We start from the raw sequence: 7,364 nt of genomic DNA, 5'->3' as shown, positions 1-7,364 counted from the left end.
GAGGCGCGGCCGGGGCCAACGCGGGCTGCGGCCGCCCTGGCAAAAAAAAAAAAAAAAAAAAAAAAGCCCCGGCCGCTCTCGGAACCGCAGACACGGCGCGGCGCCCGGGGATGGACGGGTGGGGGGAAGGGGAAGCGGGCGGACCGACGGACGCGGCCCAGCAGGCTGCGGGCCGAGCAGGGGCTGGGGGCTCACCCGGGCTGCGGCCGGCGGGGGGCGGGCTGGCGGCTGGCGGGAAACCCGGAACTCGCGCGCTGAACTTCCCGCGCACCCGCTGCCAAGTGGGATGTTTTCTTTCTAATATTTTCTGAGAACGTTTTGCCTCCCCCCGCCCCTCTCACACGTTTCCCACCTCCCTCGGACGGCGACGCCGAGAAGCAGGAGGCGGTGACTTGGCTGGAGAGTGGCTGGCTGGGGGAGTGGCCCTAATAAACCCACCCGCCCGCGGGGCTGGGCGCGGGGCTGGGCGCGGGGCTGGCTGAAGGAGCCCTCTCCATCTGTGGATCAGGGCTGGTCACTTCTCGCTGAAAACCCTCCAGTGGCTTCCTCTGACTCTTGGATGAGGCCCAGCATCCTCACCTTGTTCTAAGAAGTTCAAGTTCTGCATTATCAGTTCCAGTCTCAACTTGCTGCTTGCTTCTTGGTTTCCCCTTACTAAAAATTCAGGACAGGACTTCTCCCGGACCCCCTTCCCCCAGCCCGCCAGGGGCATCTTTACAAAACTGTGCTTCTCAACAGCTTAAATGCTCTCTCCAAATAGAAATGTTCCTTAAGTTACTTCTGAAAGTTTGTATTTTCCTCTTAGAAACTTACTCTACATTGTACTTTCATAGCGTTTGTTTAATTACAATGTATTGTGATTCCTTGACCGTAGGGGCCGTGCCCATTTAGTTCTTAGGCCTAATTAGGGGACTTTCAGAAATGGGATGCTCAATATTCATTAAATGAATTGACCTTAAGGAACGCATGTGATATTTAACCTGAGGCTGGTTTTCATGCCCAGAGACATGAAGATAGCGTCCCTTACCTCAGAGAATATTGTGAGGCTTGAATGAATGAATGGGTTTGGAAATGTCTAACACAATATCTGGCAGTAATAGCTCTCCAGTAGTACTGATTTTATTTACCTTAGCTTTAAATAAATCCCTTAACATCATTCTCATAAAACCTTTCAGTTTGCATTCTAACACATCTTAAGGATTGTTACCTGCATAATTGATTGGGTGGATCACTTTATATAAGGCTAGTTTAGTGCTTTTCAAACTTTAAGGGACACAGGAATCATCTGGGGATTTTGTTTGAAAGCAGATTCCGATTTTAGTAACTTGGAATGGACTGGAAGTCCTACATTTCTAAAAAGCTCCTGAGAGATGCAAATACTGTTGGTCTGTGCCCTATGCTAAATATCCAAACTTAAAGCTAAATTAGTGAGTCCAATTCTTTTCAAATAGTGCCATTTTTTTTCTATTTAAGAGTGACAAAAAATCTATTTCTCTTTCAGAAGATAATGATACTCACGCGGTTAGTAATACATTATAAAAAAAAACACTAAAATTAGAGTGTGATTTTCATTATCAAACCCAAATTGCTTTTAACATATCTAAAAATTAAATAATAGGTCCATGATTCCTCCTAAATGAATCCTGATTAATGATTACTGTTTGTGAAATTTATTGTTATTTATTGCTTCTATAGAATCATTAGTTCAAATAAATTATCTTTTCTTCAACCATATGGTCAAGACTTCAACTTAAAAAAGGAAGAGCAGCACCCACTTAGTGAGCGGTTCCGTTGGTTAAACGACTGACTCTTGATTTCTGCTGAGGTCATGATCTCGTGGTCCTAAGATACATTGCTGAGCTGGCTGGGTGCTGAGTGTGGAGCCTGCTTGGGATTCTCTCTGCCGCTCTCCTGCACCTGCACGAGCATGCACTCTTTCTTTCTCAAAATAAATAAATAAAACAATTTAAAAAACAAGGAAGAGAGATCACGCATATCGACAGATACATCAATGGATATCAGCAACATATAGTATATGCGTGAAAAAGTCAGACACTCTTTGGCATTGAATAAAGTAAATAAAAGGGACCATCACATCACTTTTTTAAAAAGTTTATTTATTTTGAGAGAGAGAAAGAGACCATATGAACATGAATGGGGAGGGGGGAGCTGGGGGACAGAGAGAGGAGGGAAAGAGAGAATCCTAAGCACGCCCTGCGTTATCTATGGAGAGCCTCACTCAGGCTCCATCTCACCAACTTTGAGATCATGACCTGAGCCCAAACTGAGAGTTAGTTGCTTAACCAACTTAGTGACACAGGTGCCCCAATGATACAACTTTTTTTTTTTTTAAAGAAAGTTCTTAACTACGTATCTCCTGAGAATTTTGTCACAAGACTTTATTTCTAGGAAAAATGCCTAAGATCATATTAGGTCTTTGTATAATAGTAATGCAACTATTGCAAGATCTCAAACTATTTCAAAAACTCATGGGATTTTCATTTACTTTATTTGATTTTCACAGCATACTGTGAAAAGTGAGGAAAAGTTTCAAAATTCAGAATTTAATCTTACATTTTTGTCTCTAATCATCTTATGTGCAACAGATACAAACCTCAATTTGTTACATTACCACTAATCATGCTCCTCCTTATTTATCCTATGTATTATACTGTTTTAATCTTTATATTATATCAAAGCAAGACTTTTTAAGCATCTGTGATTCTTCTTTCTATTTAATTTTCTAAATCTCATTATTTTTTTTTGTCAGTTGTGTTCATTCACTAATTTCTTAATTTTGGTGGTCCTTCCATTTACCCTGTTTTTCCATTCCAGTTGCCACTGTCTTTGCCTCCTTTCCTTGTGTATTATTGCATGAGATTTATTCATTCATCTTCTTTTGCCTAGATGCCAGTCTGTCTATAATGGCAGTCCATCTTGCATTTTGCAGCCAGAATTAATTTTGCTAACATTCCTTCCACAAGATTTTAGTGGAAAGTAACAAATGGCTCCCAAAACATTGCAAAATCAATCCTATCAGAGCTACATATATCTTTTGTCAAGCTCCCCCTTCATTTGTTCTATATTCACATGCAGTTCTTTGGTTATCCAAATTCTGTCATCCTTCAGCTCTGTTTGTGCCAATAATTTTTTTCTCTCAATAGCCCAGCTGACTGGCACTGATTACTTCTTCTTTTCTGAAACAATTTATTTAACATACTCATTGTATATATGAAACTCATATTGGCATGAGTTCATTGGCTTTGATAAACCTGGATTTAAAATTGATTCCACCTGTGATGTGGTCTTTTTGCTTTCCCTAGCCAATTGTCACAGCTGTGTATATTGCGGACTTGAATGTCTTCTTACTTCCTCAAATAATCTGAACATATTTCAATTAAGTGCCACTATTTTGCCTCATTTTGAAGTAAATTGTAATTTTGTCTATAATTCTTGTAGCTCAGTTGTCCCTTAAATGTACAGATTTGTTATGTGGGTGGGTCATGGAATTAAGTGGGAATAAGATGTTACTTTGCTTAAATAACAAGAAAACTGTTAGTGTTTCTATTCACTGATATGTCGATGCAGGTCATTACTTACTTTGGTATTTATTGCGTAGAAATGAATAAATAGCCAGGCACCTGGGTGGCTCATTCAATTAAGCATCTTACTCTTGATTTCCACTTGGGTCATGATTTCATGGTTTCTTGAATATGAGCCCCATGTCAGGCTGTGTTGACCCTGTAGAGCCTGCTTGAGATTCTCTCTCTGTCTCTGTCTCTGTCTCTCTGTCTCTCTTTCTCTTCCCTTCCACTGCTCATGCTTTCTCTGTTTCTCTCAAAATAAATAAATAAACTTGGAAAAAAAGAAATGAATAAATACCTATTTTGAGTCTGATAAAGCATTTAAAAATAGAAATCTGTTGCACTAATTAGACCAAAGTAATTTCTGACATCTACATGAATCATTGCTCTGATGTAGTCAACTATTAATAAAATTTTCTTTATTTTTTCACTAAGTGATCTTTGTTATTTTAATTGAAAGTAATTACATGAATAAAACTTGCTTACATTATACTTTGAAAGTGCCATGTTTAATATTTATTCCAAAGTACATTGTATCTTTCAGATTATTTGGGTTCAATTTTATTTGACATTTATGGTCTCTTTTCAGTTTTAATTGCTTTCTAATTAATTTTTTTAACCAAATGTAGTGTTAACTTCTTTAGCATGAGGTATGTGATTTAAATATCAGAGTTAGCCTCCATATGGGACATATTGAAACATTACACACAATAAGTTATGTTTGATTACTAGTACATCTTGATTAGAAGTTCAATCTGATCCAAAATGTAATTTACTACTAAAAATATCAGACATCATTGCAGTAAAATTGAATAAGAGCATCTTTCTGCAAAGGTCTCATGAGGCTTATTAGGAAAACAACAACAAAAACAATTTAAAACAATGTAAAATTGGGGCACTGGGGTGGCTCAGTCACTTAAGTGTCTGACTTCAGCTCAGGTCATGCTCTCACAGTCAGTGGGTTTGAGCCCTGTGTCATGCTCTGTGCTGACAGCTCAGAGCCTGGAGCCTGCTTTGGATTCTGTGTCTCCCTCTCTCTCTGCTTCTCCTCCACTCAGGCTCTTTCTCTGTCTCTCACAAATGAGTAAAAATTTAAAAAATTAAAAAAAAAATAAAACAATGTAAAATCACTAATTTAAAATAGGTAAGATAAAAATTTAGCACAGAAGACATATGAATAATACTGCCTATAAGGGTTAAAAAAGCTTTTGCAGAGAAAATGGTGCTAAAGAAGATTTGAGTGCCTTTTTGTGAACTCTAGGAAAATTTAGGTATAAGGAAAGTTAATATCAACCAGTATCCATTTACTATTAATAGAATGCCAAGTGTGAAGGAAGGACGTGGCAGGAATTGAGGCAAGAGGAGACAAGGGCAATCAACCAGAGTCCTCCACATGCCCAGCCATGACACAGACTTCATTCTAAACGAGAACTGTTGGAAGGATTGATCAAAGAATGTGTTTATACCATGTTCAGAAAGTCAATGTGAAGATAATATGAAAGACATGGAGTCACGGAAACAGGAAGCAGAAATGATGCAAAGATGCTTCACCATGAACAATTTTGACTATGAACATGCATTTTAAAATAAATATCTGTGATACTAATTAAATCAAAGTATTTTCTGAAGTTTTCATGAATCACTGCTTGAAGTAATTGACCATTGGTAAAATAGTTCTAAAAAATGAGAATATGGTAGTTGTTAAGACACAACTCGGGGTGAAAAACATTTAAAAAATTTTTATGTTTCCTTATTATTAAGAGAGAGTTGGACAGAGCATGATTGGGGGAGGGGTCGAGAGAGAAAGAGACACAGAATCTGAAGTGGGCTCCAGGCTCTGAGCTGTCAGCAAGGAGCCTGACGCAGGCTTGAACTCACAAACCATGAGATCATAACCTGAGCAGATGTTAAACACTTAATTGTCTGAGCCACCCAGGCACCCCCATGGTGAAAACCATTTAAATTTGTAATCTGTTGGGTGCACAAATGCCTTTAATTTTGTCACCTTGCCTTCCCTACTTTGCTTGTGTCCTCTTCTCCTTGCTCCAGAACTCTACTTCATCTTATGTTTGCCCCACACTGCCAAAGCGTGGAAAACCGTTCAACTCTGCATTCTCAGATTCTTCTGAGTTCTGATCATTTATCATAACACAAATCCATCATATTTTTATGCCAAAATTTCTCAACATCACCAGGATAAAGTTAAAGAAGAAAGAGGGAGTAAAGTGAACATGTCAGAGAATACCATTTGGCTAGCTCTCCTTTCTTAAAGAAACCCATGTGGTAGTCTTTTATGGTTTAATCTTGACAAAGAGAGGGATAGAAGGGCTACTATTTTACTCTTCATATCAAGGAAGATCTAGCATCATCCACAGAGGTGTTCAATTTTTTCCTGGTCATTCACCAGGGATGATTTTCTGACATCCATCGTGGGGGCCTGTCATCCACTTTGGACAGAGATCTTTTCTGCTCATCATTCTAGTCATTACTTGTCTACACTGTAGCCATTAGCATCATTCAGTCAAATTCCTACCTAGAAAACAGTGTTCCAGTTTCCATAAGCTTAACCTCAAAGGTGTCTGCATTAAGATCTATGGGAATCAATGCAATAGAAGAAATGATACAAGATTGACAGGGTCACTGGGAATTGATTGTTACTATTTTTTTTATTCCTCTTCACTCCTTCATGAGTGTTAAGAGTGCCTTATTAAGTATTGTGAGCAGGCTGGTACCAGTTTAGAGTGGGTAATTATCATTCCCCTGCCCTGTGCCAGGCCTACTTCTGTAATTGGGTGAAAACATTTTATGATGCAACAACTTTCTGCCTGGTCTCAGTTTCTGGATGCATCTGCCAAACACAAATACTCACAAAAGACATCTAGTTATAAAGTCCATTTCCTGCAGTTTGCTAACTTCCATCTTCAGAGTGACATCTTTTCCTCAGGTAGCAATTCCTGCAATCTTACATAGGTGTGCGAACTGCATTTTCTGGTACTTGTTGTTATGTCAAGTTGTTAGAAATAGTCCATTGGCATAGGAACTGTCCTATTTAGCTACTTTCTATGTGATATTTTCCTTATTGATTCCATTACAACATAAATAACTCATACAGACTCATTTGGTATTTCTATTATCTGTCACTGTCCCCTGGCGTGCACACTCACACACACACATACACACACACACACACACACCCCATACCTCCAGCACCATCTTTAAAATGTAAATTCCTGGGGCGCCTGGGTGGCTCAGTCAGTTAGGCCTCTGACTTCGGCTCAGGTCAGATCTCACATTTGTGGGTTTGAGCCCTGCGTCAGGCTCTGTGCTAACAGCTAGCTCAGAGCCTGGAGCCTGTTTCCAGTTCTGTGTCTCCTTTTCTCTGTGCCTCCCCCTCTCATGCTCTATCTCTCTCTGTATCAAAAATAAATAAAACATTAAAAAAATTTTAAAAAAATTAAAAAAAAATTAAATGTAAATTCCTTGAAGGCAGAAACTGTGTCTGAGTTAGTCACCACCATATTCTCAATGCCTAGAATAAGAGCTAGCAGGCAAAAGTTTTCAAAGCATATGTTTTGAGTGATAGTAGACAATTATTATTCATAGATCTCTTACATTTCTGCACATCTTGTAAATAAAGGCAGTGAGGGTTTTTGGTCTGGACTATAGTTTAAGTGATGTTTATATAACAAACAGCTTTGAAAAATAGAGATGATATTTCTCGCCAAAGCAAAGTACACGTTTATTCAGAGACTTGTAAGAGATCTGTCTCTCTTTGGAGCA

Source organism: Suricata suricatta, chromosome 1, assembly GCF_006229205.1.
Source record: "Suricata suricatta isolate VVHF042 chromosome 1, meerkat_22Aug2017_6uvM2_HiC, whole genome shotgun sequence".
NCBI classification, from domain to species: domain Eukaryota; kingdom Metazoa; phylum Chordata; class Mammalia; order Carnivora; family Herpestidae; genus Suricata; species Suricata suricatta.
Note: the sequence above shows the minus strand (reverse complement) of the source record.